This window comes from Acipenser ruthenus, chromosome 2 (assembly GCF_902713425.1).
Source record: "Acipenser ruthenus chromosome 2, fAciRut3.2 maternal haplotype, whole genome shotgun sequence".
Lineage (NCBI taxonomy): Eukaryota > Metazoa > Chordata > Actinopteri > Acipenseriformes > Acipenseridae > Acipenser > Acipenser ruthenus.
The window spans coordinates 11,052,709-11,064,737 of NC_081190.1; the positions used below are offsets into that span (position 1 = coordinate 11,052,709).

The window sequence follows — 12,029 nt, forward strand, 5'->3', positions numbered from 1 at the left end:
GAAATAGTTATTGTTTAATATTGTTCTTTTGCTGCCCAGAAGTCCATTGTCGTTTGCAAGATCTTGACGTACAGTAATGACTATCAGGCGAGTTTAACGGGATGATTTAATTCTCTAACAAGTTGCACAAACGCATTTAATTCTACATTACTGTTTTATACGATGACATTCGTGTTTTAAAAAAGGGCACCATTCGAGCCTAATGTATTAAATGTATAGGATCGTGAAAGTCACCAAACAGCTCTCTATAAACTGTATTTTGGATTTGTGTTTCATGTTGTCAGCTTGGTGAACCATTGGAAAAATGAAATCTAATGTGTCAATCAAAAGACATACGTAATCAAGACAAATAAGTCAGTTAAAGTTCCACATGCATGACCAATTCGATGTCATGCCTTTGTAAAGGACTCTTCATTCTTGCACATTATCTCAGAGCAGTCAAAACAATGCCTTCTGGGCAGTCGTTATGAATGTAGTCATATCCTCACATTGTAGTATGGTAGACTGGGGGTGGGGGCAAGGCTTAACCTTCTTCAGGAAACAACTCAACTGTGTGTGTTACGAGGAGTGGATTAATGCATTCACTTGCTCTACTCTAGTCGACATACTTTTTGTTTGTTGTCATTTTAAAGCTTTTGTGAAAAATAACATTTTGATGATGATGTCTTCCTTGGTTGGTAGTAAAAAAACAAACAACATTGAGAACACACGCACATGCACTCGCACACGCACACTCACACGCACACGCACTGGCACTGGCACTGGCACTCACACTGGCACATGGACTCGCCCACTCTTCTAACATACCTACAGTAAAAGTAATGATTGATTTATGTTGTCACTTTTGAATCAGTCACAGCCGAGCTGCTTAGTGGAATTGTATTTTCCCAGATTGCTGGTTTCGTCATAAATCCTCTTGTCTTTGTCCATTTTTTGTGAAAGTAACATGAAACTGGAAGACAAATTTGTTTCTGTTAGTAAAAGTCCTTACACACCAAGCACATCCCGTCAGAGCGGCAGTGTCCGCTGTAACATTCATGTTTTACAATTCTGTGCAGCTTTTAATATACGCCTATTTTCTGAAACTGGACTTCCTGTGTAGTTTTAATGAATGAGTTGAGTGAGTGAATGACACTACTCAGGTAGGCGGGTCAAACAAGCTCTTCAATCGTAGCTCTGTCTCTGTCCTCTGAAAACATAAAATGAAAGATCTTTGTGATTAATTTCGGACTTTGACCGGGCATTGTTGGGCACTCCTAGATCTGCCCGGGTAAAACCCGGAATGAAAGATCTTTGTGATTAATTTCAGACTTTGACCGGGCAATCCGCAAATCACCCAGTTTCTGGGTTTGCCTGTAACACTGTAAATAATGACAAAGATAGTCGTCATTGCTGTGAGTGCATGTCTGTGGGTCAGATGCACTTAAGAAGGCAAGTTAGTTTCAATAGTAAAGATGTACAGTAAAGAAAGACTGCTCTGCAGTGCAGCAAAGATAACACCACTCAAAACGGCAGACTACTGAAATGTATAATGTTTGCTATTTTATTCCTGCAAAAGACACACCTCTTTATTAACTGGTTATTATGCAATAGTATTTTTGTTACAGTGCTAAGTGCAGAAGGATACAACAATATAACTTCTGATTGATTGATGACTTTGGTATGAAAGCAGCCTGACAGCGTCAAAATATGCCCGACACTGACGCTTTGACACTGAGGCTTTGACACGCCCCGCTTTGACACGCCCCGCTTTGACACTGATACTTTGACACGCCCCGCTTTGACACTGACGCTTTGACACGCCACGCTTTGACACGCCACGCTTTGACACGCCACGCTTTGACACTGACGCTTTGACACGCCACGCTTTGACACGCCACGCTTTGACACTGACGCTTTGACACTGATACTTTGACACGCCACGCTTTGACACGCCACGCTTTGACACTGACGCTTTGACACGCCACGCTTTGACACGCCACGCTTTGACACTGACGCTTTGACACTGATACTTTGACACGCCACGCTTTGACACGCCACGCTTTGACACTGACGCTTTGACACTGATACTTTGACACGCCACGCTTTGACACTGACGCTTTGACACGCCACGCTTTGACACGCCACGCTTTGACACTGACGCTTTGACACGCCACGCTTTGACACGCCACGCTTTGACACTGACGCTTTGACACGCCACGCTTTGACACTGACGCTTTGACACGCCACGCTTTGACACGCCACGCTTTGACACTGACGCTTTGACACACCACGCTTTGACACGCCACGCTTTGACACTGACGCTTTGACACGCCACGCTTTGACACGCCACGCTTTGACACTGACGCTTTGACACACCACGCTTTGACACGCCACGCTTTGACATTGACGCTTTGACACACTACGCTTTGACACGCCACGCTTTGACACGCCACGCAACAAGGTTGCTTTGAAAAGACCTTAAGAACTGCACGATGTCACTTCTGGGTGAAATGTTAATTTGCTAGTTCTGAATTGTAGCAAACTCACATTTACCATGACTCTTCAATGCTTTGTTCTTTGTATTTTGAAAAGGCTGTAAAGGCTTAAACAGTAAATACAAATAAAAATTTTGAACAACACAGTATTTTACTAATCATTTAATCTGAAAATGTCCTTCTTTGTGAGTATCTTGCATTGATTTTTGCTTTCTGGTCAAAAAGTTTTATCACTTATAGTAACTTTGATGCATTGTAAATTGCTACAATTGAATACTGTATGTGAACTTTGAAATGTATGAAAGAGTAAAATATAAAGGTGACTAGAAATATTGAATCAGTACTAGAAAAGATGTATGATAGTTTAAATGTAATCTATTAAACAGAAATGTACAACTTTATATTGAGGGTTTTGCGAGTTATTTATGAAAATGTCCTGCTTTTACAGTAGGTCCCCTTCTGGGGTTGGCAGCTAAATCCCTCCTGAATAATGAAGTAAAATCTGTTTACCCACACACTCACACACACGCCTTCTATCTCAGATGAAGCTCATTATTCAACAGTCACAAATTAGAAGAGGCACATGTTGCCATGGCAGATCCTTTCATATGTTTACAAGCTGCTGACCTCAGTTTTCCTACAGAGGCTGTTCATTGTGGCTCAGCCCACGAGAAGCAATGCAAAGCTGTGTTACTGTAAGCGCTGGTCTTATGTTTGTTGCTTGGGTTTATTGTCTGGTGCACCAATGAGCAACGCTGATGCACAGAACAGCTGTTAAACTCAAGTGTGCTACAATTGGCACCACTTTATTGACAAATTCATATTTATATGCTTTTGAAATCAGTGGAAAATGGAAAGAAAATCACTACTCTTTTTTTTTAACACTTCGTGAAGGATGGTTTTCAAGCAGGGGGATGTGAATTGTGGGCTCTTTAGATATAATGTGGTCCATTTGTATCCTTACTACTTACCATTATTATTATTATTATTTATTTCTTAGCAGACACCCTTATCCAGGGTGACTCACAATTGTTACAAGATATCACATTATTTTTTTTACATATTTTTACTTTTTTTTTTTTTTTACATACAATTACCCATTTATACAGTTGGTTTTTACTGGAGCAATCTAGGTAAAGTACCTTGCTCAAGGGTACAGCAGCAGTGTCCCCCACCTGGGATTGAACCCACAACCCACTTTTCAAGAGTCCAGAGCCCTAACCACTACGCCACGCTGTTGTTGGTCCCTTAGATCTAATTTGGTTGAGGTAAGATATTAGGAGATGCTGGGCAGTTTGATTAGTATGCTTTAGGCTTTTGCAGATTCTTGCAATTGATGTTTGTCATGCTCTGTATGAGGTGTTTGGCTCATTCTATTGTAACAGTGGGTAAGGGTGTCCTCAGTTTCATTCATTTGCTATCTGCCTTCTACCAGTTGTTCGCCAGTAGTTCCCTGAATCAGAGATGGAGTGTGGGACATGACTGTGTTATGGCCCCCTCATGGTCCACTGTGCATGTTATACCTGTTTGGCTTCTCTAGCAGCAGTTTCATGAAAATCTGTGGAAGAAGAAAATGTTTCTATTAAGAAATCAAAAGCAGTCACGGCAAACGCCACCCATATTAAAATGCATTAAAGGGCAGCACCTTTAACCATAATGTCTTTCTTCATAACTGTGGTTGGCTTCAAAACTAGTCAGGGAATACATTAAAATGGGAAAGCTAAGAAAAACAAAGTGCTGCTCTCGTCTTGGTCTAGCCTGTCACACAGAAGTATGTTTGCATTTAATATTGCGTTTCAAAGTGAATCAAGAAGTTATTCACAGCTTTAGAGCGGAAAAAACATTAAATGTTAACAGTTCCCTTGAGTGGCTGTGCTGAGCGAAGTCCCATTCCTTCACATGGCCCAGTGAAGCAAACGGAAGCAGTACACGCATTGGCAGCAAACGCAGAGGAAACAGCAAATCTAATACCTCAGGATGATCTAGTGTGTGGGATTGTCCACAGGGGCACTTTTCAGCTTTCCCACTTATTTTGCACTGTAGATATACTGTGCAAAACCACTGATGTTCAGCTGTTTTCAGTCTAACTGAACTAACCCAGCTTTTTATCCCAAACAGGAATATACAACTGTTGTGTTTGTACAAATCACACCTTTTCATCAGAGGTTTTTACACATCACACCCACTGTAACACACTGGCACATGTCATTTTCTTCAGAGGTTTCGCTGAATAATATGCGATTTAGAATTTCAGTAAATGCTTAATAATAGGGTGAGAACTATTATGTTTAGCATGTCAGGCATGTAGGGGTGCGACAATTAATCGATGCATCGATTGTTGATCATCTGTCCTTAGATTTTACCGAGCTTTGATTACATTTTGGTGAATCGATGCATCGAATTAGTACCAAGTTTGAAGTCTCCTGTTGCCGTTTTGCATTAAATGGATTGTGAGTGCGCTGCTTCTACTGCTAGTACGGTAGATTAGCACGTTGCTAGGATACACACTTCAAGCCTACATTACGTGTTGGATAAGATAAATCAGAAGTAGGCCAAGTATTCACATTTTTTTAATTTAAAAATTAAGGCAACATGTTTTTTTTTGTTTTTTTTTTAATCTATTAAATCTACCAATTACCTTTTGTTTCAAAGCATGTTGTGTTTGGATTGTATGGCAATATTATAGAAAAAGCAGCTGAATTTAGTACGATAGTTACATTAGTCAGGGTTTGTGAGATTAATTCAAATGCTTTGCTTTTGGACATAAAATGTAAACAGTATTGAACAACCATAGTTCAGAAATTACTTCTGTTAAAATATAGTATTTTGTATTATTATTACAATGTTAATCTGATGCGGACGCATGCATATTCTTTTCAGGCTCCTACATTCATGTTTGATAGAACATTTTCAAATTATTTAGTAAGGGGTGCGTTTTCAATTCCCATTGAGGAAAGGATAAATATAGGAAAACATACACGTCAAAGCGACCGTTATTATAATGCCATTGCCTAATAATAATAATAATAATAATAATAATAATAATAATAATAATAATAATAATAATAATAATAACAACAGACACTTTTAGAGGTGTTTTTCAGAGTTGGTTGATATTTTAAAAATTCAATATTATTACAGCAGCATTACCGTAGCATTAAAAATGAAAGGATGAATGAATAGCCTAGGCAAGGTGCTGGAATGAGCAGGGTTCTGATTAGGAGAAGCACACGAGATGACACAGAAGTCTAACACTGTCCTTTACTTTGATTAACAGCTGCATCACCGATGTGGACTGTGCCCTCTTCTGCGCCCCACCTCTGGACCTTTTGTGACCCACAGTTTGGGAACTGCTGATCTGCATCTCTTCAGCTGGTCTTTTTGTCATGCAGCTGGCACTGTCAATAGGGATTCTAGTGCGCTTTAAAAACAATATGAATCTAAAGTATTTATTCTACGGTTAGCAATGTTTTTTATTTACACAGTATGATTAGGCTTACATTTAGGGTAGTACCACACAGAAACCCAGTAAATGAAATATCATGACTGCTCTGGTTGTGAGCTAAAGTCAGAGCCTGTCATAGACGGGACTACAAGTGGGCAATCAGGGGCATTTACCCTCTCACTGCTTACAACATGCTCCACGCTGCAGGTCTAATACATCTTCCAGGTATTGTTATAACTTAGTTATATCCTGGCTGTTTAAGCACAGTGTTACCTGGACTGATTCTTTGATTTTAGGGTGTCGTTTCTATGGTATTACTGTGCTTTTACTTTTTGGCCGTTTATTGTAAAAGGAAACCGTTTTCTTAAACGTTACAGGTATGATTACATGGTAGCTTACATTTTCTTGATTTTTTTAGGACAGATTGCGTGATTGAAGTGCAGTACTTGCCTTTTATGTAACCTTTTGTGCTGAACTGCACAATTAAAATACAGTTATTTTAAATACTTGAACAAAATTACACAATTTTCTTTAGCACATGTTTTGGAAAATAAACAAATGCTTGGGGGGGGGGGAGTTGGTATTTGCTGTTTTGCTTTTAGTTGTTTTGACACACTAAGCATTTACTCCAGCGTTGGGTTTGCAGAAGATATTTTTTTTCTAAAGGGAACAACAAACTGGTAAGGTTGCAAATTAAGCATAAAGTAACAAAGGTGTATATACAGTAGTGGGCGTTGAAATAACACATCCCCATCTTGGCCGGTTTTGCCTAATGTTCTGATTATTGTCCATGCCTAGTGGTACATCAAATATACTGGATACCTGCATAGCCACACTTTCTGCAGCGTATCTACATGATGGTCTAGCTGTGTGCTGGAATTTGGTACAGTGCTGGCACAGAGGACTACAGTATATCACATGGTTTATTAAACACCTTGCATTTCAACATCAGCGTGCTCTGTACTGTAGCGGTTTCAACTGGGTTTTAATTGGTAATATATAACACAGCTTTTAATTGAGTCCTGTGTTTGAAAATAAAAGCATTTTATTAAAAAAATAATGCCTTTAATAAATGTAATTTCTGGACTGGCTGGTACAGTTAAAATCAGAGCCTAGTTAAATTAATGTTACAAGAATGGTGCAGACCGCTGTCCTGTGTGTGAGGCTTGTAAGGATTGGTGTACAGTCAGAGGCTGTCCTTGCACCTCCAACCACACAAAGGAAATCTTTCAGGGCCGGCCATCCGTCCGTCATGCGTTTTCATGCTTTTCCAGCTGGCGAACCACATTTCCAATTGTTTCCAACTTGCTATTTACATTATTGATTGAGTTTTAGATTCTGGAGACACATTGAGATGTCAGTCTATCCATCCTTCTTTATGGCATACATTTACATTTACATTGAGCATTGCTTATCAAATTGTGATGAAATATTTCATTACTAGTTCGTATTCTGTACTATTTTACACAGTACAAGTGAAATATTTCATTACTAGTTTGTATTCTATACTATTTTGCACATACAGTACAATTGAAATATTTCATTGCTAGTTTGTATTCTGTACTATTTTGCACATACAGTACAATTGAAATATTTAATTGCTAGTTCGTATTCTTTTCTGTTTTACACAGTACATTGAAATATTTCATTGCTAGTTCGTATTCTGTACTATTTTACACAGTATTATTGATATATTTCATGACTGTCAATCACTCTTTTATTCATACTTTTAGCTCTAATTTTGAATTTACAGCTGTGGTGCGGGATGTATGTTTGACATACCTGTTTGCATTTGTATGAATTGTGGTGCTACTCTTGACTGTGAAGATAAATTAAAATCATTAAATAACATTACAAAATAAATTAATTAGGGTCATGTAACTTTCTAACAGGTATGCAGAGTTTCATGGAAACTCTCCTTGCTTTATCAATTGAGGCCATCATTGTGACCTAGTGCACAGCAGACTACAGGTGGAATGGTTTAGCCCACAGTACTGCTTGGCAGAAGGACTGGAGTTTTGTCATTTTGCCTGTGAGTGCATACAGCTGTTCTCAGTGTGTCTTTGACTCTGTGCCCGTTTACTATATGTGCTGGTTGGTTTCCAGTGTCTCAGACCATGAAACTATTATCCACTAGAGTTGGGATGAAGCTGACTAGGAATTCTTTATCCCTTTATTGTGACTATCAAAATCTGGAGTATAATGTGGAGCCAGTGGCGGAGGATCATGTGTGTAACTGACTGACAGAGGATCATGCGTGTAACTGACTGACGGAGGATTATGCGTGTAACTGACTGACGGAGGATCATGCGTGTAACTGACTGATGGAGGATCATGCATGTAACTGACTGACGGAGGATCATGCGTGTAACTGACATTATTGTATCACCTGCCAGTTGAGCCACTCTTTTGGAAGTCACTTTCACTTTTGTAACCATCGTTTAGTTTCATGTGTTCAATACAATTTGTGGAACATGGTAATGTTTTGTAAGATATTGATTCCTGGGATGATGAACAGTGGAAATTGCTGGGAGTTTTTCTGTTGTCAAAGGAACTACTTTGGATGTTTTATTGAGCTGTTGATTGCTCAATTTAAGATCCCTAAGATGCTTATAAAGACATTCTATAGAAAATGCAATTTTCTCCATTGCTGTTGTCAATACTGAGAGACTGGAGTGTAATCACATTCAAACACACAGAGGCTAATTACAACTGTGTGCAATCTGACGATGTTTTATAAGACCATATGGGTTGTTAACTGTTGAGAGAGAGTGAGACACAGAGAGAGAGAGAGAGAGAGAGAGAGAGAGAGAGTGAGAGTGAGAGTGAGAGAGAGAGAGAGAGAGAGAGAGAGAGAGAGAGAGAGAGAGAGAGATTGTTTGTTTCTTTGTTTGTTTGTTTTTGGTCAGCAATCACAGTTGTCCAGTGCCCTACAGCACAGTTCATAATCAGTTCCCCTGTGGGCCTGTTACTAACTCATCCCCAGTGGATGTGTAAAAACACCCTGCTCAATAGTTATGACTTCAGTCACAATTCCTGACAGTACTGTGGTCTGAAGTGAAGAGGGCCTGCAGTCATTTTTCACTCGTCAGAACACTTGGTTGGTAATGTGTAAGGGAGGAGAAATGTGTATTATAATCCTTGCAGGGTGGTAGTACTTCGATCTATAGAACAGGTTACCCAAGCTATTGAGAGTATGAGAACCTGATACCTGTCTGCTTGTTCATACTGACTGACGTACAGAGCCAGGCATGGGTCTGATCCTACCAACAGAAACTTCTCTGAGGAAGACTTGTGCAAAGCAGGATTGTGCACAGGTGCAGGGGGGCTGTTGTTAGAGATTACCCTGTAAACACAATGTTAGTTTCTAACTAGCTAAATCACATCACCCTGTACAGCCAGTACTGTATTTGTGTTACATTGCAAAGTGCACTCTTTTTCCTATTCATAGGGTTTTTGGTGGCAGCTTTTTCATGTAAACCACATCTCTATAACCTCCTTCGACTGGCTTATCACTGACTATAGCACCATACTCCTGCACCTCTGCAATTATTTCAGGAGACCTTTTGAAGCAATTGAAAATTGATATTCTCCTAATAACACAATCCTGCCCTGGGTGCCTTGACCTTACAAAAGGGGTTTAAGTGTAATGTTCCCCTTAACGCTTCAGTGTCACACTTCACCCCCTTCTCTGCAGTATTCCTTTCACTACATCGGTCTTTGTGAAAAGCTATTGCAGAAAAGTGCTCTGGAACTCAGAACATTCTACAGAAGAGGGAAGTTTACACTATACTGTGTGTTCACAATGTTCACAGTCTAGGTATTACAGAGATCTGTTAGGGGCATGTCTGGAAGTTTTGTGGAACTGCACCACAAATCAGAGAAATAGTTCACTTTTTTTGGATTGAATCCACCATTAGACATTGATATCCTTTTGGAAAAGAGCACTCAGTGTGGAGAAATGAAACTGTGCATATATTCTAGCTCAGTACTGAGTACCAAGCTTTAGTAACTTCCACGAGAATAAGAGAGCATGTTAATAATAATCATGGAGTGCATTAAAGAGCTTCTTGTGCATAATCACAAGGCACTTAATAAAAAACATGTGTATCACGAGCTACGAGACAGTCGACACAGCGCCACCCTAACGGCTTTCAACTGTGAAAAGGCACAACAAAGAGTAAAGTCAGTCCAGCGCATTCACAGCTGCACACCACAGATTAAGATAATTGGCTGTACTGCGGTATTCCAAATGGAATGAGTCACCATAGCTTTCCTTTGTTTAATTGCTCCAAAAGTGTATTCAATAATAAAGAAGAAAGGCTTCAAAATGCCTTAAAAAAACAATTTCACGGAACGAGTCAAATTAGAACTACTGTAGCTTGTTCTAACATGTTTTCACGAAAAACAGGAGTATCTTTATAGTAGTTTAATCTTCATGCTATTATGCAGGATTTTTAGATTTTTTGTAACCTGAACTTTATCAGAGTTGCAGCCTGAAATGCTTAGAGGGCAATCTCGTGCATTCTTTGTATGCAAGGCCTGTACTTACAGTAGTCAAGAAGTTCATACAGCTCAGCTGTCTGCAATGTCTTGGGTCTGTTTTCATTTTAAGTTGAATAACCAGTTGCTACAGTTTTGCACTGAAGCAAGTGGAGTTAAAAAAACCCACACTACTGTATTCAAACGTGCTGTGCTTTGTTTTTCCAAGCCAGACAGCTTGCTTGTTAAAGACTTGCCTTCAGAGTTTTCATTGTGCGTATTTCAAACCCAAGTGTGCTTCCTCTTCTCTTAGCTTTTGCTTGTTTCATGCAGAGAGCTTTTTTAGGTACTGTATGGTTACATTAGCTATGTAGTTCTTAGAGGTATAGACATCTGTTTAATGTGTGCCCAATAATGTGGCAGATAATCTAATGTCTAAAATATATTATGTACAGTAATATGGTTATTTTCAATGGCTTCCGATTCTAACTCACATTGCACACGTGGCCATTAACATTTTCCAGACCAAGTTCTCTACCGTGGAAAAAAAAAATCAATACATAAATTAAATAGATTTTCATTATTTGTCAAAAAAACCCTAAATGTATCCAAGGTTTCAACGAATTTGTCTTAAAACTTTCCACCTACTAATGACTGCATCTCCGCAGGTTAATAGACAGGAAACCAGTTCCATGGAGTTCATAATAACTGAAGCTGTAATTTATCTGTAGCCTGCTGTGTAGAAGTTTTCCGCAAGGCCAGCATACCATTACTACAAATGTATGACAATAGAGACAGTGTGGAATAATATTTCAAGTTATTTGCCCACACAGTATGCTTTCAAGCACAGTGCTTGTTGGCCTGTCGGCTGACCCAGGTTACTGATCCACGAGTGTTATTTAATGTGCAGCACTCGAGTGGAGTTCGCTTGAAGGGACTGTGTTTTTAAAGGAACGTGAGCTGAAAATGACCTCATTTGTTCCTTCACTCTGTATAAACCGTTAGTATACTATATATATATATACACTAAACTGGTTTGACGCTGTGGCTGGTGTGTTATTGGACACAGGCTGGCTGTAACGATAACAGGTATTTGGATGCATTTTTTTCCTACTAGGTCAAGGACTGCCAGGTTTTTAAAAGCATGCTTGCCTGCGGGAGGAGAATGTGTTTTCCTTCTCAACAGATCACCAGATGCTGTTGTGCTTGGCTGATAGGCTTGAAGACTGCTTAAAAATGTCAGTTTCCAGACATTAAAAAATGGTTTGCTGTAGGTATTGTGCTGCATTAATCATGCCTTGTTAGGATCAGTGACTAAGATTGAAGATGGTGGTGATCCAACTGACCCCAACCCTGTCTGGAATTAGTCTCTTTCTGTAACTGGACCTGAAGAAATATTGCAACTGCATTCATCCCCTAACCCAGACTGCAGTATTTCACCAAGAAGCAACAGTCAAGTTGAAATATATTGCATTGTCATTCAGAAATCTGCACATCTGCACGTTGAGAAAAGGTTGCAGGAAGTTTAGTGTTAAGGCACAGAAGCCCAGGTTCGATGGTTTGTGACACCGGTGAGATTTCATTGTTTTAATGTCACTTTTAAATTGCATTAGAGGACGTCCACA

The 12,029-nt window shown here is 39.4% G+C and overlaps 1 protein-coding gene across 3 annotated transcripts in view; it reads left to right on the forward strand.

Moving 5' to 3' along the window:
* Positions 1 to 12,029, forward strand: part of LOC117403718 (PDZ domain-containing protein 2-like) — a 113,328-nt gene that overhangs the window by 31,432 nt on the left and 69,867 nt on the right. The window lies entirely within an intron of this gene.